We start from the raw sequence: 25295 nt of genomic DNA, 5'->3' as shown, positions 1-25295 counted from the left end.
GGTGTCCAAAAAAGCTACTCATAAGCAACGTCATGACGTTGCTTATGATTTAGTACAACAAGATCAAGTAACACGATCCTTGGTTATACCCACCATTTTTAATAACAAAATCTCACCTTTTTATATTAAAGCTTCTTTTTGGTGGTTGTTTGTCTTTTAATAATCACCTTCACTCACTCCAATTCCTGGGGGTCCTCTATTTCTCTGGACACTACTACCCGAACCAGAGGTTGCCTCAGGATGAGGCAGGCATACAGCACTTTTGGACACCCAATGACTATGCCATAACGCGTATGTGGGGCGGAGAACCGATATACAACGCACGTAAAACATAGCGTTTATGAGGGTGATTCAATCCAACCTACGGTCACTTAGTTACAAGTGTCCATTCTCCTATTTGATTGCTTGATGTTTATGCGGTTGTCAGAAACAAATCCCTTCTTGTTCATTCAAGAAAGTTTCTAGTGACCTCTGAGCTAGCTGGCACTCACAATTAAGTTTCGATAGAGACCTAGTCGGCATAAGTCCTACGTCACATCTATAGGATATAATATTCCAATGCGCAGAGCCTATTGGAAATATAGGAACTATACACTACATGGCGCCCAACGTTTTGTAAGGCACTAATTTAACGCTAGATACTAGAGTAACTCAGTCGTGCTTTTCACCGAGACCCCTTTTTTCCAGTAAAATACTCCAATAAGCGTCTGGAGTGGGTTAAAGTATAAAATATCCGCCATAAATAAGTAGGACAAAAAATCATATGTATTAGTTTTTGGGTTTGTTCAACGTTTAAGGATACAGTGTTCCAAAATATTGTGCACCTTATCTTTGTTTCCTTGAAACTTGCTCTGCAAGACTTTTCAACAAAATGTCGGACACCGACGAAGAGAACGGTAGATCCGCAGGCAATAATGCCTGACCAGGTTTAGACTTTACAGGTCTCCCAACAGAATGATCCGGATGCTATAATATTTCCGGAAAACGTAATGAAAATTATAGCTATAAAGCTTTTAGAAAATGGCCTATTACCAAGAGGTGGTAGAGATATTTGTCATAGAGGCACAAGAATATCGGCAGACAGAAGTATTCTATTCATGGATTATCTTCCCAGAAGCAAATCTAACAACACATGTGTTCCACTTTTACAAGATAGAGGAACCTCCAGCGGAATACGTATCTTTCGAGGACGTTGAAATTCCATTAACATACCAAGAGCATCAGCACAGGTTTAAAGGCGCACTACAACATCAAAATTACATTACCAGGCTCGGTCCACTAGGTAGACCAGGAGCAACATGTCTGGTACTAGCTAGCTATACACCACATCCTGCCATAGAACAAATGACAGGTCCAGAACTGTTAGCTCAGCTAAAACAATTAATTAAAATACATAGACAATTGGTACAATATGTCATGAGGATTCTAACAGTCCAACCTGCTATAAGGATTCCACACCACACCCCTCATCAGGGGAACTCAAACAAAATTACACCATAGACTATACAATCAGTCATTGGTAAATTACCCGCAAAAAAGGAACAAAATCCATTCTAGATAGGTAAAAAAATTACTCAAATAGAGCCAGTATTTCCCGATAGTACACCTCATAAGAAACAAAGGATTTTAACAATCTGTTTACCAATGGGGATCGCACCACACGTTGAGGACTGTGACACTTTGGGTACAGTCTTTGCTTCAATCTACACAAAAACACATGGTGTTCCGTCTATGGCGGTAATACCTGACGTCCTGAAACAGATTCAAAATGAATACGGACCAGAACCTGCCTTGAATCTTGGTATGAAATTACTAAAAGATTACAAACAGGTCTCAGCTATCTTATTAGCTAACATCAAAGGTGAAGCAGCACCCGTGGTAATCCGAGAAAGAAATTAAAAGAACTTGATATTACTGAGCAATCGTATGAACTAGCTAGAATAATTGAAAATACTATGAAGAACTAGGAAGAGATAGTTTGGGTGGGAAACCAGTAAAACCTGAACTGACAGAAAATCCTGAAATTGTTTTATCAAAAACAATCTCACTACACCTAAAAAGAAGTGGGAAAATAGTAGACAGTCACTTCCTAAAGAGAAGCGTTCCGAGGTAGATCTCCTCGAAAGAAGCACCTTGAAAAGAGGTATAACCTACGAAATAGAGATAATTTAAGAAAACCTGATAGATATCAAGATACTGATACACGCTCCTCTCATACCTTTCAGACTTTCTCGCAGAAATCCGAAAGAAGAGGACGATCATAACACAAAGAAGAACGCGTGAAGTCCAAAGGCGATCAGAACGTTCCAAAAAATAAAAAAAACTAAATTCACCAAAAAGAAGGTAGCAAGTATTAAAATCAGACATGCTGAGGATCTTGAGGACACAACTCAAGAACGGGGAGTGGGCCCAGACAATGCTGGACAGTGCAGCAGAGGTCACCGTAGATCGCAGGATCCTGAAGGATCATCTGGAGACAGTGGATCTGAATGAATGCATTTAAGTTGAAACAGCAGATACCAGGGTTAGTGTACCACACAAGTTATATGAAGTCACAATCCGAATAGAGTCGGACATAACTAGGAAAATAAAAGCACTCTTTTGGGAAAAACTATCTGGCCACCTGAATTTGTCAGGGAGCGCCCACATGGCGAAGAGATAATTATGCCAGCCTTCTCCAACCATACAAAATAAACCTATGCCAGAAAATGGTCTGTAGCCCAGGCTCCAGCATTATATAAAAATAATATGGGATGGGATGAGGACTCTCCTCACCATAAGATCCAGTTAAAAAATCAACCTACTGCTCAGAGGCAGTATCCAGTTAAGCAAGAAGCTAAAAAACAGGTCCGGGAGATCCTAGATCAACTTGAATATCAAGGGGTGATTGAAACATGAACCTCGTCAATGAACAATCCTTTGTTTCCTGTCTCCCAACCAGACAATACATGTCGTCTAGTTTTGGACTACAGACATTTAAACTGTTGTTGCCAAACTTTTGCAGTACAAAATGCACACAGTGCAGCACTAATGAATAACATCGTGCGCAAAAAATATAAAACCACATTAGATATTTCTAACGGTTTCTCTTGTCAAAACATTGCACCAGAAAGCAGGTATTTGACCGCTTTCTCAATTATGGGGACACAGCGTCACTTCTGTCGTCTCCCCCAGGGATTCAAGAATAGTCCAGGGTTATTTTCAGCCAGAGCAACAGAATTACTACAAATGTATGATGAGGAATTATCTTATGTCGATGACATCTATTTTACAGCTGATGATTCGGACAGGCACTTGAACATGGTGAACACCATAATAATTGGATTTGCCTCTGAAGGGTACAAATTCAGTTTTCAGAAATTACGAATTGCCCTCCTCAACGTCCTATTCTTAGGATACCAACTTTCAAGTGAAAGCAAGAGCTTGGCAGCAAACTTTTTAGAAAAATGTGCGCTGCTCCAACCTCCAAAAACGCTGAAAAACTTAGTCAGTTCTAGGATTCCTGAATTTCGGAAGAACTTACATTCTAAACTACGCAGAGAAGGTTAAACCTCTTTATTAATTAATCAAACCTGATTTCAAACAAACTAATTGGACACAAAAACACACAGAAATTTTGCGTTCAATGCAAATAGACATGTTAGCAACAAAACATTTACAAACATGCAACAACGTACGCAACCTTGTAATCCGAATCATCCCAGGAAGATGCGGATTCACATACCTAACCTTTGATGAAGGTGAAAAGGTACCAATAGCTTACAAATCACACTTGTACACACAAGCTGAAATGAAATTCACTTCAACAGAAAAAATTCTGACAGAGGTTCAGACTGCAGTGGCAAGAGAAAGAGCACTCGTGCAGGGAAAACGCATAAAACTCGTTATTACTGTACCTGCCTTAGAGGCAGTGACAAAGGCAAGTTATTCCGAATGCAAAAGCTATAAATCCAAGATGGATACAATGGGTTAATTCTCTTGCTGCGACAGACGTTGAATATGTTTTTGATCCTTAATTGAAGACACAAGAATTTCTCCAATACGAACAAGAATGTCCTCTGCCCACTGAAATTCAGCCTCTAGAACATTACGGCTGTATAATATATACAGACTAATCAGCACAGCCCGCAAATGGGGGGAAACAAGCTTATAGTGCAGTGTGCGCGATTGTTAAAGGCCGCTGGTGCGATGGTAAATTCAGACCTATGTCACAAAAACTCAATCACTAGGAGACTGTACAGCTCAGCGAGCTGAACTCCAAGCTTTCAAGATGGCGCTGGAAAATACCGATCGCTAATTCCCCACACTCATAGTATGCGAGTCGTATTGCTGCGTCCAGTATTACAATGAATATCTGTAGAACTGGGTTCAAAATGGTTTTAAAAACGCAAAAGGTGACACAATCTAGCATAAAATGCTTTGGGAACAAGTAGTTCTTTTGCAGAAATAACTACAAAAGACTTACGTGATCCATACACTAAGTCATCAGCATGATGGCATTCACGTTGAAGGGAATTAATTGGCTGATGAAGCCGCAATGGCAGCTTTGCAAACGGCTTCCATAGCTGCAGTCACTTGTTCAAAAATAGAAATAGACAGTGAAACAATACTACGTGTCAATGCCACAAGCAAAGGTTGCGGAGCTGCGTTACCTCTAAACTATCCACTTGAATATTCATACATAAGTGATGCAAACTGCGTTCCTTTTGCTCGAATCCCTAGAGTGGGGGATAGGGTAATTCCAAACAGGAATCGGAGAGGTGCTTTGATTCAAGAAGCACATATGGGAGAGGGTCTGATACATCAAGGGATCTCAAAATCTCTACTATAATTAAAAGAGACGTTCTGGTGGCCAGGGATGAGCGCCCACATTTACGAATTTGGAATTAAGTGCTATGTCTGCTGCAGAAATCACAGCTTAGAATGCAACCAGATTCCTGACTACAGTGTAGCCAGCCCAGTACAGACACCACTGTTAGATAGCATTAGACTATCCACACTCAGACGTCCCTATGGAACAAAGCGGTCCCACAACTATTAGGACAAGATTCATTTGGATGTGGCCTCAGCACTCGGCTGACGCCCGAACTGTTATAAAAGATTTGCGAGTCTTTATCGGCACATTCGCAATTGGCACGCTACATTCAGGCCAGGGTCCTGCGTTTAGCTCTCGAGCTTACAAGGAGGCCATGGCCAGCTTGGGCGTTGCATTGCGGTTTTCAAGTCTATTCCATCTTGAGGGAAATTCTGTAGTGGAAAGAAAAAACCGTGACATAAAGCAATCTATAACAGCTAGGGTATTAGGCTCGGGTGACGGGTGGGTCAAACATCTAATAAGTGTCCAACGTAGTTTAAATAATCTGCCAAGAAATTCTCTGGGTGGAATCACTCCATATGAAATCCTTTTTGGTACTAATGATTGTCGAAGACCTCGATCGTCATACTTCAGTGGTAGAACAACAACCCTTTGATATCAAAGACCGTTTGGCTGTATTACAGGACTTAAATGAAACACAAAGAAGTCTAAATAACACATTACAGAAGACAACGACCACTGAAGAAAAATCACCTGTCCCAGCAAGACCTGTCTGGATTCCAAAAATTGGGGATCTGGTCGGAGAGAAAATAGCGGATAAGAAGGAATTTGGGCCTTCTTACAGAAAACCAGTACCTGTACTAGCAGTCCACGGATCAAGAACAGTGGTACTGCCGCCCCTTGCTGGAAGAAAGGAGAACCGATCTAGATCAACTGACCTGGTCAAACCAGACCATATGGCCGATAATAAGTAGTTGGCCCCGGGGACTCTAAAGATGTAGTTGACAACCAAATCTTGCTACTATCCAAGAGGTTCAATTTGAGAGACTCATCACCTTTGAAGAATCTGCAGTAAGAAAAGAAGGACTATGCAACGAAGCCATGGAACTTGTGCCTCTTGAAACCCAAATAACAGTTTGTCAAGACACTCCTGTCTACAATGTTGTAGCCTCTGACTATACTAATATGACAAGGGATCAAGCAGCTCCAGCGATTTCAAGTAATCCGGATGCGATACCAACAATTCACAGAACTGCCTCTGGCTATTTCATCAACTTTGATAAATTTTCTGAGGATCCCAGTGAATCAGAAACAATGCCAGCTAATAAAACTTTCAAGGAAAAAGTAACGTAACCTTTTTATCCAGTCTGCAGATACATATCTGGTTTCACCATGGGTTGAATTTTGGTTTGTGTTAGGTGTACTTTTTCTCCAATTAGTAAAATGGACACAGCAAGTAAGAACATCAACTTGCTCATGAAGCCACTCAAGTCATCTCATCGTGAACAAAGAGACCTGTCATAAGTAAACATCACAGCCGTTCCTCTACCAGGTGGCATAGCATGGGACAGAACTGACTATGACATGTATGGTCCTGTAGAGCTGTTGAAGATTCCACGCCAATTTAAGGTTTCCTTGAGTGATTTTGTTTCACCCAGAACATTTTCTGATGATTGGGACTTTGAGACTGTTAATAACATGATGGCAGACTTAGAAATGTCAGCACAATTTGCAAAACATGAATACTTAGAAGGTTCATCAAATTATGAAGAAATGTATTGTTTTAATCCTTTTGGTCATCATTATTTGCACAAATCTGCAAACCCTAGAAATGTTTTAACTTATAATCAATGGGAACATTGTCCAACGCCACCAAAGGGTAGCTCTAAAACATTTAATGAAAAATGTCCATACTTCTCAGGCTTCAATGTCACAAATTCAGAAATGTTTTACTTTAAAAAAGTTAATAAGACAGGCATGAATAATATGTTGACTAATACTAAGCAAATTTATTCTGCGGCCTTTTATGTTCGATTTATCCACATTAGGTTTTGACTTTAGGAAAGACAACATTGAGACAAAAACTGTCTGGGGCACAAAAGACTGGCAGGTGCAAGGTTTAGAAGCCTTATTTAGAGCCTGCATCATCCCAGAACAAATAATGTTTTAAATGAAACTGTTAAACAGACATTTTGTCTTGGCCTGGCTAAGGTAAAAGATTTAAACAAACCGTCCATACCTAAACCCACACCTGATAGTAATGGAACTACAGCTGAGGAGGTAGACGTAAACTACATTTTACAACACAACAGAACTAATCCTGATTGGAAAAAATGGTTAATCTGGCCCACAGACACAAATAACTGTCAAGATAAATTCCTGAACAAGACACAAGGGTTTACACAAACTAGGCCAGATCCAAGATATGTCCAGAGACAACATCCAGAGATAATAACAACTTACAGTGTAGGAAAACTGTGCCTTGAGTGGCTACAAAAATCAGCACTCCCAGGTATAAAACAACACTTAACTGTACTTAAAGATGGCGTCGATTTAATAGGCTTCTTACAAGGACCTCGTAAACTACGTCATAAACATTTCATATATGCCGGTATTTACGCTGCTTATAATGAAGCATGGAGAGTCACGCAAATGGAAACTGCAAAACGAATACGAGAAATTGATTGTATTAATTTAGAGAAGACTCTCGCTGTAGTTGACAATGGGTTACCAACTCTGTCATGAAGAATTTATTCTTTGGACAGCATTGTATCCTCTGCCATAGACACAATGGAAAAGGACTTGCTCATGTTACAACATGGCCAGTCTATAATGCTGCTCGGCTGGACGTTATAAAACCTTCGTTCAGGCTATGTGCCTTGGCGTCTAATAAAAACCAACGTCATTGTTTACTGGATTTAACTGTACAGATAAACAAATCTCTTTGGCACAGAGGGGAGCAGACTATACGGTGCTGAGCATAGAAAAACTGGAAAGATTACCATTAGCCATTTCTGAGAAACCAGCAGTTGAATGGATAATACATGGCGCCATCACAATACCAGTGACGATTTTCCAGTTTCAGTACTGCTTAAAACACATACCAGCAGGCCAGTACGAAAGGTTGGGTAAAGAGTACATAAAGTCGACCTGGGATTTACCATACACACGCAAATGTTGGAGAGGGGAAAAGGAAGTATTTCTTAGTGGTAAAAATTGCAAAAACACTTTTATGTCAAGGCATTAATTTGCATGGAGCCTGCGATGGTTCTTCAAACAACTTATTATGCCACCTGCAGGGTTCCCCGGCAGCAGTGATAGATCCAATTTTTGGGCAGCTTTCCAATGGGAGCTACATAATGTTGAATAATCACAGCTGTTGTGGAATGATGCCAGGAATAGCCTATCTCGTTAGTGTGTCAGCCAGGGTCACTTATTGTAAGCAAGTATTGTTTCCTGAAACTAAGACAGGCGGGGAGTCCCCGTTATGGCCTTCACTGAACATCTCTTCTAAACAAATTGATACTTTAAGCAGAATGAAAGCCATTCTTTTACAAAAAACTGTGCCACTGACCTTGTCCAGAGAGACGTATGATCTGCAAGTTGCAAGGTCCTCTGCAGAGATACATGCCCTATTATCAACAAACTGCCCAATACATTTCGCAGAAATGTTAGGTCGTATCTTAAACATGTCTGATACCAGTGGTATTGTACATGTATTTAAGACGATTTTGTCTGGACTGTAAGCACCCTTTGAAGCAGTCCTCGGCATTTATCCAAACTTCATGCACTCTGTGTTCGGCGGCCTGCCTCTCATCTTGGGAATCGTAGCAGGGATACTATTTTTGTTCCTTCTGCTCCGTTATGGCAAGTCCAGTCACCAGCGATACCCAGATTACCATGGAGAACACTCTGGCAATGCAGTATTGTGAACCCATAACACAGATTCTTGGCTTGGCTCGTTTGAGAGATCTGCATACCACGTGGTTCCTATCGTTCAGACCAATCTGGCAAGATTGCATCTCACCTGTTCTACGATGCCTGCTTTGTGGAGAGGAGGACTGCGTGTTGGATATCTGTCTGGCACTTCCATCAGCACTGCCAATGATTGTTGACGCTTTGCTTGATTCGGAAACGGCTCATATATTGTGTTGTCCCCAGCAGCTACCAAACATTGAGGTCTCACCGGCAATTCCAGCTGAGGGTGAGATACGTGGACCAACAGGCACACAGGTACCATCTACTGCGAACATTGCTAATGCGACTGATGCTAACAGCGATGCTTCTCATCTGTGTACGATTGATCTACTTAATAAAGTTGTTCAACTTTCACCTACTGTGGTAGACGATTTCTTTGCCAATCTAGAAGATGTATTGTTTTCTCCTAACACAGAGAATAACTTTTGAAATTAGCACACAGCTTTCTCTGAACTCTGAATTCGACCTTCACTTTTCAAAACAAACACTTCTAGCTTTGGAACTCTATTTTTCGACGATTTGATTTGACTTTTTTCCAAAACTGAACTTTGGCACAAAGTAATCTGCTTAAAGTAGAACTATTCTTAGAGAACACAAATTCTTTGAATACTTCCTAGAAACAATATTGACCTTATACAGAAATCAAAAACAGTTTATATATTCTGCTATAGGATGGTCTTGACTTTTCTTCTGTAACTAAGAGCCATTTCATAAATGTAATTTCGTGATTCATTCGCTTACAATGAAATCATTGGTTTTAAATGCAAACTGTACAAATGCTCATTTTATGTGTACAACCATTTTCAAATGCATTTTATGTATTTTTGGGTGGGATTGTAAACACATGCTCTAGATATGTCTTAGTGCTTAAATTTAGTAATGTCGAACATAATAAAGTGCAGTGGGTGTTGTATATAGCATTTTAGGACCCTAGTGTTATTTTCCTGATTCATGCCCTTCTATAGGTATAAATCACCATGTCCTTTTATAGGCATAGGAATCATAACCATATTTAGACATAGCTCATGCAGTCCAAATACGGCATGGCTACTTCCACTAGTTCCGAAAATCCACCACGATTTCTTGGAAAACTCGGCTTCAGCAGTTAGGGACTTCCCCTTGCTTGAATATTAATTTGTCCAAGAACTCATGGAGATTTCAAAGAACTGAGACTCTTTGATGACGTTATTATGTCCAACGTTACGTCAAACTCAGCACCTTCAAGGTATAAATATGCCCACACTTGCCAAAGCAAACACACAGTGGTTTGGAGCAGTTTGACTACCTACTTGCCCGACGCGCCCTGCTTCTGCAAGTGCCGAAGGAAGCCGACCCTCCAGCAGACGCACTGAGAGAGACACTGTCTTTTCTCCTGCCGAGAAATCAAGCTCCAGTGTTTCCAAACTACCCTTGCGGGTTGTTGGGAAATCGAGTCCTGAGCCTGACCTTCTTCATTCCAAATCAAGGTACAGAGCTGATTAGACCCTAAGAGAAACCTTGGACAGATTCTTGGCAAAAGAATATTACATTTATGCTACACCTCACGTACTTCTTCCCTCATACTAAACTTAGGTTAGGTACATCAGGGTAGGGGTATTTGAGACGCAGCAGTTGAGTACTTTTAGCCTCTGTTATTTATATATGTATTGATCTATGGTTTAGGAACCATACAATGCTCTTACAGTATTATTTTATTCTACTCTTTTTACTGTATGCATTATATTTTGCAACCAGTCTTACGATTGTAGCAGTTCATTTCTTATGCTTGAGAAAGAAGACTGTTGAATAAATCCTTTTATTGAAAACGCCCGTCTATCTATTTCTTTGCACCTCTGGTGAAACGAAGCATGCACGATTGACAGAGTGAAAAATCTATATATTGTTTCCACGACTCTGAAGATCAGTTTTATCTTGGGGAAACAAAGTTGTCCTGTTTATGCGGTTGTCAGAAACTAATCCCTTCTTGTTCATTCGAGAAAGTTTCTAGTGACCTCTGAGCTAGCTGGCACTCACAATTAAGTTTAATATATTCGATAGAGACCTAGTCGACATAGGTCCTACGTCACATCTATAGGATATATTATTCCAATGCGCAGAGCCTATTGGCAATATAGGAACTACACTACATTGCTGTGTCAGCATGAGACCAATGGGAGGTACTAGAACATATAAGAATAGGTTTTGACTACCATGGGCATACAAATATGTCTTAGTCGGCAAAGTGGGAAAGGAATCATTTCTCCTGACATCAGCAAAAACAGCCTGACAGTTACAGACTTAGGCAGGTGCATTCTGGCAGCTACAGGTCTTTCTGAGCATGCGCAGTGCTCTGGCTCAGCACTGAAGAAGTTAATTATAGTTCATGACTAAAGCGAAATATAAGAGCAGGCAACAGTGAGGACGGGAGAAGCACATGGCGAGCATATGGCTGACTAGAATTGATAACGACTATGTAAAGTGAGGCGTCATATGCCCCAACCAAACGCACTGCGAAATATGCCGCATTGGCAACATTAGTTCCTCATAAATCCCTCTTTCTTTGTTCCAATCATACTTTTGCTCCTCTCCTTTGTTTTTCTTTACTAAACTTTAAGTCCCCACACGAAGCCAGACGCCATTTTCCATATTTCTTAATATCTTGTAAGAACATGACCAAAGCGTAGTTCATCAAAAGGCAGTGTTTATTTGAATAAAATCCAATGCATTTCGGGCATACAAAGTGCCCTGCGCCAGGGGTCACTGTAAATCACAATAAACAGTCACTAATTAGTATTAACAATGCTTTCAACTCTTTAGTATTAATCATACTTTCACATCATTTGCAATTATTATTTTTCACAATAAATGCTCAAATTACCAAAGTAAATTTTTCATTTCAGAAGAAACACAATTAAGAAATTAGGGCTCCCGGGCTCTAAATATAGTATACGTGTTACAATCAAAGTAAAAAGGCCAGTCCTCATGGGAGGTTACAAATGAAGACAAGGCTGTACTAAGGAGGGACTAACAAGCCTATTAACCAATCAGAGGCCAGCATTTACGAAGGACAATGACACAAGCCAATTACAAATATGGGCGGAGAGTGGGCAGGGCTACAAGTACATACTACAGTACAGCATGCCTCGCAGGGCAGGGCATGCACGCTGACTCTAGGCTCGACCTAAAAATGAGAAGAAAACTTTTTATTTTTATTTTTTAAATGCAACCCGTTTTCCTTTAAGGAAAATGGGCTGCATTTAAAACAATATTGCTTTATTTAAAAGCAGTCACAGACATGGTCGTCTGCTGACCCCAGCAGGCAACCATCCCTGTGTTTTTAGTGATTCCTAATGGGTTGCAAATTGTGACCTACCTCATTAATAATTGTTATGTTATGTTATGTTATGTTATGTTACACTGCGTTTCTAAAGTGCACAGCTACTCAGAGTATCCCGGCGCTGCTACCCTGAGCCCCCACCACTAGCTGAACAGGAAGAGCCTCTAAAAGAATGGACTCAGAACAGAAGTGTTTTTAGATTCTTTTTAAAGATAACCGGATCCGAAATCCTCCTGAGGGCGAGAGGAAGCTCATTCCAGGCTATGCCAGCCTTACGGGTGAAAGAGCAGCCACCTAACCTATGGCGTGAAAAGCGCGGGTTCTGAATAAGGAGTTGGTCCGAGGACCGCAAAGTCCTGGTAGGGATATAGAAAGAAAAGCGCTTCTGCAGATAGAGTGGGCCCAAACCATACAAGGCCCGATGGACGTTGGCCAGCATTTTGAATTTCAAGCGAACCTCAACTGGGAGCCAGTGAAGGTGGCGGAGATGGACCTGCACGCTCTGCCTGGAAGAAAGACCCAGAAGGAGACGAGCAGCCGCATTTTGGACTACCTGTAATTTTTTTATCAGATAGACTGGGCATCCCACTAAGAGTGCGTTAGAATAATCCAGCCGAGAAAGAATCAATGCCCGAACTACTGTTTCTTTAGCCTCCGCAGGCAGAAGGGGGAGGAATTTACGCAGGGTTTTAAGTATGCCAAAACAGGTCCCTGTAAGTTTTTTGACATGTGTCGCAAAATTCAAATTTTCCTCAAACTAGATTTCATGAGGTAGGTCGATTTGTGACCAACTAGGAATCACCAGTGGAACTCATGGAGTTGCATACATTAGGCATATAGATTACCTAATTGCAATTATCAGAGAATCGCAATTAGGTAATCGCTTTTCCTAATAATGAGAACTATTGCCCATAGAACTCTCCTGCTGTGAGCCGGGTGAGTCATCACTCAAGCCTGTGCAAAGTGCAAACAGAGGTGGGAACAGCTTGTCTATTTAAAAGAACCGAAGGCAAAACAACTAGCCTTGTCTAAAGATTTGTCAGCCTGCCGGTTTCCTGCCTATCATGAAAGAAGTCAGACCGATGCTCCCCAGCTGTTAATTACAGCCTTCACAAGAACAACTCTTCTTTCAAAACCTCCTCACACACAAGGCTCATACAACCCTTCAAGAGCAGGCTCTACATCAAGAAGCAGACACTTACCTGAAGCCATCATCTGCTTTGCTGATCTTCGTCTCGCCCAGCACATGTACCTGTAGAAGAAAAGTAACCTTTAAGACAAACATAAACCGTGCATAGTTCTTGCACATTTTTTGCTGATTTGATAATTAGACATTGGCACTGCAAGAGAAAACACCTTTTTGATATTTTGCACTCTTTTAAGAAATCAAAGAGTATAAAAGACCATGTAGTGTGCTCCTTTCTGGATGCCCCGGAACCACCAACCATTCAAACTATGTGGAATCTGCCCGTGACCATTGGACATTTTAGGTGTGGCAACTGTAAGGCTTGCCCCATGTGTGTACAAACCAAACAATTCAGTTACAAACACCACACCATTGATTTAAAAACATTTTCCAATTGCAACACCAATTGTGTAATCTACTGTATCACGTGCCCGGTTTGGCCTACATAGGGCAAACACAACAGAAGGTGAAAGCACGTATTCTGCAGCACCACAGCAGAATTAGATGTGATGTTTCAGGTGCACCTTTAGTTGAACATTACAAGAGCACTGGGCATGCAGTAGATGAGATGCAATGGGTTGTCCTAGAAAAAGTATCCCTGGGACCAAGGGGTGGCAATATAGGCTCTCTGCTTAATGTTAGAAAAAGTAAATGGATGACCCGTTTGGATACTATCCTGAATGGTTTAAATGAATAGGATGTCCGTTATGCACAACGAGCGTGTCTTCGTTAAAAGGCCAATGAGTGTTTATGAAATTTGTATCTACATCGTTTGTTCTCTCCTTTTTGTGCCTCTACAGGTCAATCACAGATGAACAAACATTAAGGAACTGTATTGAAATGTATATGTAGTATCTCCACCTACTATTGTATATGTTAATTATCTTTGACACGGCCATCTTGATTTCCTTGGATGCCTCGATGGCCTTCGACGCGGTGGAGTGGCCGTATTTGTGGGCGGCCCTTGCAAAATTTGGTTTTGGCCCCAATTTCATCGGGTGGGTTAGACTCCTGTATGAGCAACCGCTTGCCCAAGTGGTAGTCAATGGTAGGGCCTCGGAACCTTTTGTTCTCGGAAGAGGCACGCGGCAGGGCTGCCCTCTGTCACCATTGCTCTTCGCGCTCGCCCTTGAGCCCCTTGCCGCGTGGCTTCAGTGAGAACCATCGCTCAAGGGCATTAGGTGGTCCCCTGACTTTGAGGATCGTATATCGTTGTATGCGGACGATATTTTGCTGTACCTAACTTCCCCTCGTAAATCGTTAGGAGTATTGTTCGACGTTTTGAGTTCCTTCTGGAAGAATTCTGGCTTGGTTATTAATTGGGCCAAGTCCTGTATTTATTCGCTTACTGGAGAATTGCCTCTCTTGCCCCGCGTCTGTCCGATACCGATTTCGCACAACGGTTTTAAGTATCTGGGGATTTATATATCGCTGGACTCCGCAGCACGATATGAGAAGAATTTGCTTCCTCCGCTTCTCCGGCTTAGATTGGACGTTACGGCGTGGTGTGGCTTACCGCTGTCCCCGATGGGGAGAGCGGCCCTCTTTAAGATGATGTCTCTTCCCCGATTCCTGTACGCTATCCAAAACTCGCTTTATTTGGTACCTGCCAGTTATTTCCGCGAGATCGAGGGCCTCCAGAGGAAGCTTGTGTGGGGCGGGCGACCTCGTATTGCATTGGCGAAATTGACTTTGCCCTGGTACGAGGGAGGCATAGCGTTGCCCGATATCAAACGATACTATTGGGCATCCCAATTGAGTGCAGTCAACCACGCAATGTACGGTTTCGTTATTGCCAGAGGCCAGACGGTGTTTGTTGAACGTCTGGGAGCCGAATGACTGCAGCGTTGCTTAGACTCAATGGGCCACCCTCGGCAACATGATAGCGAAAAGGGACATAGCCCAACTGTGGGGGTCTCAGAGGGCACCTTTAGTCTCAAGATGGAAAGAAAACATGGACCGGTGCATGTTCAGAGAAAAAATTGTGTATCTTGCCCGTGGCAGGCCCAAGAAGTGGGGGAGGATATGGAGCCAATTGAACTCGTATCGTGGAGAGATTTGCACCCCCCCTTTTGTAGAAGTCCCCGACGTTCCTCTGTCCCCATGACCGTGCATTCCATGGCACTTACATCCTATTGTTTATGACTTGCTTGCCTGCCCTCGGCCCCCCTCCCTCCCTGAGATCTTCCATCCTTTATCAATTAAGTTCATTCAGCTGGGTTCGCTCCCCCCCACCCCCCCACCTGCCTGGGACAGCCACTTACTGTATAGTTTATTGTCTCGGAATTTTTGTTTGTGTGTTTGTTTTATAAAATGTAAAATGTGAAACCTTTCATTCATCCTCCTATCACCACAGGATCTCTACATTGTTATGCGACATCGCTGCCGGGCCCACGGGTTGTAGGTCTGTAACTGTACTACTTTTCTTGTAATAAAGGTTTTACAAAAAAAAAAAATATCTTTGACAGCCTGCGCATTTCCCATAATAATACGTGTGTCATATGCATTAAACATATTTTGCAGACCTTGCATACTCGATCTCCCACCCTTTGATTTTTCCAGTAGTAGATAGCATTGCATCACCTGTGCGGCCAATGCACAAATCCAAGCTATCATTATTTCTGGATTAACGATCTCCTATCTATCAAACTTGCCATAATATACTGCAGTGCATCACTTGCTCGGACAATGACCAAATACTGACTTTCTCATGACTAGGCGAGCCAGTCTTTCTTCTATGGCTCTAAGAATAACGGGATGACACCGGCAACGTAACCTGCCGATATCTAGCTGCTGCAGGCACACGCGCGTATTACACACGGAGCCTCCACTTCAAATGTGCTTGATTGACCCGCCCGTAGTCTCCCTGACTAACGCGTGCGAGCAGGTCTCCGGCCCGTCCTCCGTGGTGAGTAATATAGTTGAGGCCATAACAATAGGCATTTATTGTAGGATATGATTGAATCTATGCCTTACTGAGCCACTTTTCATTTAATTTAATCTAGATTGATGCTCGGAACCGGCCGAGATTGTCTGCCGCTACACCCGCGAATCACACGGTAAACGGCATTTCCTTTAATTGGTAACGATATCATCGCACAGCGAGGTTTTGAATACCCTGAATCCTCGGGTAAATATATTAGGCTAAGAATTCTTTGTAGCCATCACCCAGTGCAGTGTGCGGGGACCGTCATTACCTGATAATTGATAACTAACTAGGAATAATCGCTTCGTTTTGGTAATGTTCACAAATGAGGGAGTGATGATTCTATCGATGCTGTCTTGACTGTAAAACTTTTCCCAATAATGACTTCTAGTAGACCCTGTGACCACGGATGTTGTCAGGGGATACGATTGTTTGGTTTTAAGCGAGCTGGTTGTGATGTCTTCTAATGTGGTAGTCACTTTGTTTTTTAACCCGGCTGGGTATTAAGGATGCTGCCTTGAGTAAGCATGTTTTGTAACATTAATGCAATGTCATATGTGGGACGTTTCAGATGCGAGTCCTCTTTTCTGACAGTACCCTAATTCTTTTTAAGATATAGCTCTCGTATTTTCCGGAGCCCCAGGGCCCACCTTGTTTTCCTTTCTATCCAGTGCCACAACGATCATTAGTGTCTCCTTGGTAACTATGTGTATTTATTTTGCTCACCCATTACTATCAGCCAAAGGCTCTTGCCCCCGGCTCACGTTGATGTTTTTACTTATAGGTGCCCTCCCTCACTCCCCGGATCCCCTCTTCACCTGTCCTGATGAAGACCCCGCTGTAAGGTGTAAAGAATCCTACACCCACTGGGGTCGAAATGTCGACATACTGTTTTATTTGCCCCATCCTAATGCAACAGATCATTTTTGACTGTGGTTTTAAACAATTGGGATAGGAGATTACACTTACGTTTAGAAGTAATTGATGGTGATATCATTTTGCCCATGTGATGTCAATTTACAAATGTACTTATGTGACCACATGTGTTTTCCTTGAACCTTCTCTTTATCAGCACAACCCTCACCAATACCTCCCCCTTTTCCCTCTCATCCTTGCCTTCCTGTTGGGCAGTCATGTGTTTTGTAGATTATAAAATGTATACGTAATTGGTTTACTACTGAGGATGTGCATAAAAACATCACTCAAGGAATAGAGTGTGATTAGCTTGATTTGGATAATTTGTTGACTGTCTGTCTCTGTGTTAAGGAGATTTTGGCACTCGGACCCCTTTATATGGAACACTGAATTACCCAGGTCCCAGTGCCTTTGGGTCAACCCTTATTCTGTAACGTTATGACCCTTAGTGTCCACTTCTTCGTCCTGGATACAAGAGGGAGAGCAGGTCCAGTCTTCAGTGCTCTCCTCCGGTCGCAAACAACAGGTCCAATCCTTTTATGTTCTTCCTCAGGTCCAGAAAGTATTCTGACGTGGGTACCTGGAAATGCTACATTTATACCTGGCATGTGCTGGTGGTTGTGAATTACCCCAATGGGGTAAAGATTCTCAGGTATAACCCTACCCATTTCGGCATTTTCAAGATGGCCAAGGTCTTCAGTCACACAAAACGTGGCTTTGAGGGCTGGGAGTGTGTGTGCGCGGGGAGTGTACTAGAGTAATCCTTCTGTTCTCCTATATCTAACACTAAAATCCAGTGAAAGCCTGCATGGGGGAGCAAAAGAAGGGCCTTGTCCACGTTTCAACTAACATTTGCCTATGATGTGGGGAGCCTTATTGACGAGTGCCCCAAGTGTCATGAAAACCCTCAGCAGACCTGTTAAACAGGATGTGACATTGAAACAGGATTTGACACTTTAATGTCAAAGTGTGTTCTCACACCCTCGCCCTGCATATTCAGTCAGATTCAGATAGGTCTTCTCTGATTCAGATCACCCTGTTGTTTGCTTATGGGAGCCATTTCACACCTATTCGAATGCTATTTACTGGTAGGCAGAGGTGAAAGAACAAATGCTAAAATACTGCACAAAGGATTTTGGCAAGGAAAGGAAATCTAACAGTGCTTTTTCTTTAATAGGTATCTTACCATTCAATTGAGTTTAGAATAATTATCACAAAGAGTTCCTGAATTATATTTCTAGTTGCTTCCAAACTGAAATTAGCATTATTAAACTTAGACTTTTACGTCTTTTACACTATAAGGACATGTCACATTAAACTTTGACAGATCATAATTTTAAATACCAATCAATCTGCCTTATGCTCAGTAAAGACTACTTAGGGGTGACATATAAATATTTAAAGTGAATGCATGTCACAAAGGGCTATTTTGACAGGTCTAAGTTGTAGTTTAAATCTTCACAGCCAGGCTATAGGTGGCATACCTGCAGTCATGTTTACACTGTCACTGTAGTGGATGGCACAATGGGTACCACAGTCCAATACTGACAATTTACAGGCCCTGGGTACATCTTTACCATATACTAGGGACTTATATGTAAGTTAAGTTTGCCAATTGGGGAGGAGGGTGAGGGGGCAGGAGCGCAATAGATTAGGACACTCAAGAAAACAGTGCTGGCCTGTGCCTTTGGTTCACTGCTCCGGCATTGCAGCCCACCGCCAATGCAACAAGTGGGCCAAGAGGACTCACAGGGCTGGCACTGTGTCTCTCTGTGTTGTTTAGCAAGAATTCTCTGTGCCCGTGGTCAATTCGGATAATTGTGGTGGCATTCTAGCAACAAATCGGCAGCTCCACACTCTGCCGGCACCTCTCTTCTGCCTTGTGGAGTTTAGCCTGAGCATGTTGAATGAGTGGACCTCCTCTGGACACAGCACCTGGACTGCCTGTGAGGACTGGGGTGCATCTGCAATTCAGAGATGGCTGGTGTTGCAATGCTTACTGGCAGGGGCTACCCGCCACTAGCTGCTCTGTAGACTTTGGAACCGGAGATCTCGCCTGGTTGTTACTCTTCTTCAGCTCGTGGGGGTGTGCTGGCTCCCTTTGACATTACTGCCTGCCATGTCGAATTGGGCAGTCTGGCTGTGGTGTGCCTGCAGCTGGGTGTCCAGACGCCTATGGCTTGTTTCTGATAGAGGTGGCCAGCTCCCAGTAGTTGAATGTGTGTTTTGGACATGGGCCCTCCATTGTGAGCATGTGGCCGCAAGGCCCTCCCTGGGAGAGTGGAGGCGCTCAGGACTGTTTGTGTATGTTGATACCTGGCAGGGGTCATAAGAGGAGCGGGTATCTTCCCAGCGGTCGGCTACTACTCTACATCTAGGGTCTTGCCCCACCTGTTATGTACTGCCACCTGTGATGGGGATACATCTGCCTTCCCCATTGGAGTGTGGATAACAACATGCTGTTTGTGTGTTTCTCAGTGATGTCTGGGGTACCGGAGGAGCTCCCCTTGAAGTGCATATACTGTTGGGGGCACTAGTGCTGGCTTCCCAGTTACACCCAACTTGCATTTCTGCATCTCTTGTTGACCTGGTCCCCCGGTGGCTGTACCTCTTGCTGACCCTTGTTCCTTGTGCTTGCTCTCCTGCCCCCTCGTTGCTTGTTGTGCCTCTGTGCCCTGCTTGTGATCCGGTTTTTGTGCCTCTGTGCCCCCCCTGCCCCCTCGTTGCTTGTGCTTGCTGCCCCCTCGTTGCTTGTGCTTGCTCTCCTGCCCCTGCCCCCTCGTTGCTTGTTGTGCCTCTGTGCTCTGCTTGTGATCCGGTTTTTGTGCCTCTGTGCCCTGCTTGTGATCTGGTTTTTGTGCCTCTGTGCCCTGCTTGTGATCCGGTTTTTGTGCCTCTGTGCCCCCCTGCCTCGTCGTTGCTTGTGCTTGCTCTCCTGCCCCTGCCCCCTCGTTGCTTGTTGTGCCTCTGTGCCCTGCTTGTGATCTGGTTTTTGTGCCTCTGCGCCCTGCTTATGATCCGGTTTTTGTGCCTCTGTGCCCTGCTTGTGATCCGGTTTTTGTGCCTCTGTGCCCCCTGCCCCCTCGTTGCTTGTGCTTGCTCTCTTGCCCCTGCCCCCTCGTTGCGCCTCTGTGCCCTACTTGTGATCCGGGTTTTGTGCCTCTGTGCCCCTCTGCCCCCTCGTTGCTTGTGCTTGCTGCCCCCTCGTTGCTTGTGCTTGCTCTCCTGCACCTGCCCCCTCGTTGCTTGTTGTGCCTCTGTGCCCTGCTTGTGATCCGGTTTTTGTGCCTCTGTACCCTGCTTGTGATCTGGTTTTTGTGCCTCTGTGCCCCACTGCCCCCTCGTCGCTTGTGCTTGGTGCCCCCTCGTTGCTTGTGCTTGCTCTCCTGCCCCTGCCCCCTCGTTGCTTGTTGTGCTTCTGTGCCCTGCTTGTGATCCAGTTTTTGTGCCTCTGTGTCCTGCTTGTGATCCAGTTTTTGTGCCTCTGTGCCCATCTTGTGCCTCTGTGCCCTGCCCTGCTTGTGATCCGGTTTTTGTGCCTCTGTGTCCTGCTTGTGCCTCTGTTCCCTGCTTGTGATGCCGTTTTTCATGCCTCTGTTCCCTGGGGCGTTACTGGGTAGAGAGCTGTGTGTGTGGCTCTGTCTGTGTGTGTGTGGCTCTGTCCTTGTGTGTGTGGCTCTGTGTGTGTGTGGCTCTGTGTGTGTGTGTGGCTCTGTGTGTGTGTGGCTCTGTGTGTGTGTGTGGCTCTGTGTGTGTGTGTGTGTGGCTCTGTGTGTGTGTGTGTGTGTGAGTGTGTGTGTGTGTGGCTCTGTCTGGGTGTGTGTGGCACTGTCTGTGTGTGTGTGTGGCACTGTCTGTGTGTGTGTGGCGCTGTGTGTGTGTGGCTCTGTGTGTGTGGATCTGTGTGTGTGGGTGCGTGTGGTTCTGTGTGTGTGTGTGTGTGGGGCTCTGTGTGTGTGTGTGTGTGGGTGCGTTTGGCTCTCTGTGTGAGGGTGCAAATGCAATAGGTCTCGCATTTGCGAGAGATTACGCTATTGGCATTGTAAATAACAATGCCATTTATTTATATGTTTTAAAAACAAAAATAATGTCATGAGCAATGCCAATAGCTCCAACGTTAACGAGGACGAGACCATTGCATTGTAAATGATTGTTATTTATTGACTCTGCACACACCCTCACTGGCGTGAAGTCTGGGAAATGTACCTTCCTTTGACATTGTCCATGTGCTGTTTTGCCACAGGCTATGCCTTTTGCGGCCAGCAATGTTTTGTGCTGCTTACTCTGTGCGATGGGAGTACGGCTGAAATCTGTGACCTGGAATGTTTGTGGACTAGTTACGCCTGTCAATATAGGATTTTGGCTTTCTTAAAGTAGTAGAAAGTGCAGGTAGCATGTCTGCAAATAACGCATATGACGACAGCTGTATGGAGGGGACATATTTACTTCACTATGTTAAACGTAATTTTAAGCAAAGGTGCACCACAGCAAGGACATGTGTAAACTAAGGTCTTCTAGTTTACACACAAAATATATTCAAAAAAAAACTTTTCATATGAAACCGGACAATTTTTTTCTCAAACAAGATTTTTCTTTATTCATTCCAAATGTTAAAGGACACAGCCGACGCGTTTCGTCCCTACGGGGACTTCTTCAGGGCTGTATTACAACAAGACAAAAAACATATAAATACATTATTAAAAATGTAAAGTATCAGCCGAGCTACAAATTATTACATACTTAAAAACAAATGCATGTCAGTGTCAACATGTCATGGGCATGTTTTCTACAAGGATCTATAGTATATTTAGAACATCAGGTTGAAGTTAGTATTGGCAATCAAACAGAAAAAGGAAGAGAAACCCCTAGCGTGATTGTGTACAATTTACATGTCCTATCATACAATTCATCTCATGGACACTATAATATTCTTGACAAAAATAGCCAAATCGACCTTAAGCATACTGAATTGGAGAGGTAATGTTACAATCAGGTCATAACTTCTAAGTAGTTGTTTAACAGTTCAGTGTTGTTAACGGTTGGACAACAGGAAACATATCTACTGGAATTACAAAGCATATATTTCTAAGGGAAGCAAGAATCCTAAGAGATTTAAGAGGAGGAGAATGTAACAAAGATGGTAGTGAAAGAGAAATAGTTGTTGAAAGAACCAAACACATGTGAGTCAGAAATAGTTCATGGATAACCCACACCTGGAAGTCCGCATTTCCAGAACAATTAGTGCGCCGAACGGAGACCTACCAAGATAAGTAGTGGAAGCTCCTTAAGCGCGACGATGTTGTGTTGGAGAAGTCCAGCTACGACTTCTATGGCCAAATCGTGTGTGGTCACAGGATCACTGGTTCAAAACCATCAAGTGTTTCGTATGAATCAATAAATCTGACGGAAGCGAAAATAAAAATAAAAAATAATGAGGAGTACTGGACCAACTATACCTTAGAAGATGTGCATGAAGTAATGCCAAGTGCTAAGTATACTTACAGCAAAAAGTTCTGTTACAATTCGATAGGGGACCTACGGTTCCTGGAACTAGCATTCATATGTAGTTTGAAAGCTATTAAAACAAGTTATATGCGAAAGTATTATACAAACAGCAATTATTCAAGATATTGTCCATAGAATCTATGCCAACGTAGAAAGAGAATGATTATAATTTGACCACAACACCGTCAAGCAACCATTCTGTTAGCAGAAGAATTCTACAAATACAATCCCTATTATTAAAAAAACGTATGTCGCAACGTTGGAAGAAAGCCCAATGTCATCCGTAGGCTTTAGATTTAGCGTAAATGTCACACTTATAAGTCTTGCAAGTCTATTCTTTTGACCGACAATAATTTATCCTCTACGCCTATTATTGGAGTTGGCCGTATAGAATTGATACAGGGGAGGATAATTTTATGAAACACATGTTCCCGCTAGATGGGTACCCAATGTCATTCGTAGGCCATTAATATTATGATATAAAAAAGTTTAAAAAGACCATTGCACTTACAAAACGGATGTGTGTTAAATGATGAGACATCCCATGGGAGCAGTGCTTTCCAGGATTAAAGCGAGTCAGGGGATATGCTGAAAAAGAAATAATGAGAAAAGAGAAGAGTCCAATTACCTCTATGTGAATTGTCGACCGTGGCCATGTCAAACTGATAACAGGCGGAGAAAAAAGATGTTTTAACGTGCGTATTACCTTAGCCATATATTAAGTGGCTTCGTGCAAAATGTCCCCTTTCTTGTTTTCTCTTGATTAATGGTGTAATGTGCAGTGGTCCGTGTTTATTCGAATCCAGCTGCAGGTTCTGGATGAAAAAGGTGAGTCGTATTGGGAACATGCAAAATTGTGGCACCAATAAACAAAAAATATCAAGCCATTAGATGTCTATTCCTAGGGTTTAAATGTCTACCTCCCGCATTCCAGGTATCAGCCAATTGAACGGCACGAATGCTAATATGGGCTTACTACGATGCTCGCCCCCTCCCCTGTTCCCAGTGTGTAACTATGCTGGGGATTTATACATGTATTGGCTCATCTCACCCCTGTTTGCTGAAAAGGGGTTATAGTTACTTATGGGCATCCCTCGTTTACTATTGACATGGTGAGAACAACGTAACCAATTATACTTGGACGAGATAGAGCTGGAGATAGAGCTGGAGAACGTACCAACAGATCCACAGGTGTACGACCCGAGTGAATCATACCCCCAAGCGCTAAACCTTGGTAAAGAGAATAATAAGTGAAGCAGTTGCCCAAACTTAATTAGGGTTGGAAAATCAGGATTGCATTTATTATTTCCTGCTCCCTGTCACCAATACGTACAAAAACCTAGACCCTAGAAAAGCGAAAGTTTTACACATGTCCTTGTTGTGGTGCACCTTTGCTTAAAATTACGTTTTGCATCTCAAAGTTCAATAGAGAACTGCCATTGTGATGGTGGGTGGTTGTCAGTGTGCACACTACTCCCTCGGTGATATTTAGAGGGGAAATATTAATTGGGCTATTGTGGTCAGGTGCATCTCAAAGAAAGGTTCCACCATCCAACTTGTTTCTTACTTCACTATGTTCTTGGCTTATTGGAAGGGGTTCCTGATTTGGCTGGCCCTGGAGGTTTCCTGTCCATTTACAAGCTCTAATGTGGATCCAGAGGGCTGATTTGTTTTATTAGATGGGGACATGTAGGGCACGCGGTTGGTGCTGGTGTGCGTACATGTACCTAATGTGAATCAGGTGCACTCCCTGCATGGCTTAGATGGACATTTGCGTGCTACCCTAAGAGTTGGTGTGTGTGCTTGTGGGGTACCTTAACATGATGTGTGATGTGGCTAAAGATAAATTTGACCTCCCCCTTTAGTGCCTTAGTGAATGGAGGTGATAGTGGGGTGTGTTTGAGGCCTAGACGGAGCAATTCCCAGAGGCTTTGAGTTTTTCTTTCTTCACAAGTACATGATATATACGCATGCCTAGACATGAAGATTGTGAATGCTCAATACCTTATCTGATTGTAGATCCCTGGAAATGGATTTGAATATTGTTGGACTTTGACCTCTCTACAATGTTACCCCCTAAACTTTTTGCCTTCACCACCCCTGTTTTCTGAATTTGTTTTTGTTGGTCTTAGGACTGTTTCGTGGGTCACATGACGAGGTGTAGTTGGCCTTTGTGTATTCCTCCCAGACAGTATCACAAAGGGGGACAAGTGTTGGCAGTGTGGGCCATCCTGACCTGATGGGAGGGAGAGAGCTGTCACCTAGCACACTTGCACTTCAATCGACCTGCATCAGCACACACAGAAAGAACTAGCCTTTTGTGACTCCAGAAATCTTGGGAGCAGGGAAGGGAGAAATGAAATTCCGGAGCCAGATGTGAGGGGAAGTCTATGGGTTTCTCACACTTTAATACCGGCAGCAGGTTTAAATATTGGTCCCTCAGACCAACTCTTTCCTACACTCCCGGACCTGTTGATAGTACAGAAGGATTGCCGAACTGCCCAGAGGACTGCTCTGCTGCCTGAGGCTAGCCCTGCTGTGTGAGAAGGAAGACTGGACCTGCTCCCTTCATCTAAGGCAGAGTGACTCCAATGGTCAGCTGATTGGCCTCTGGTTCAGAGCTACAAGGATATAAGCTCCAGAGGCCTCCCTG

This window comes from Lissotriton vulgaris, chromosome 4_1 (assembly GCF_964263255.1).
Source record: "Lissotriton vulgaris chromosome 4_1, aLisVul1.2, whole genome shotgun sequence".
Classification (NCBI taxonomy): Eukaryota; Metazoa; Chordata; class Amphibia; order Caudata; family Salamandridae; genus Lissotriton; species Lissotriton vulgaris.
Note: the sequence above shows the minus strand (reverse complement) of the source record.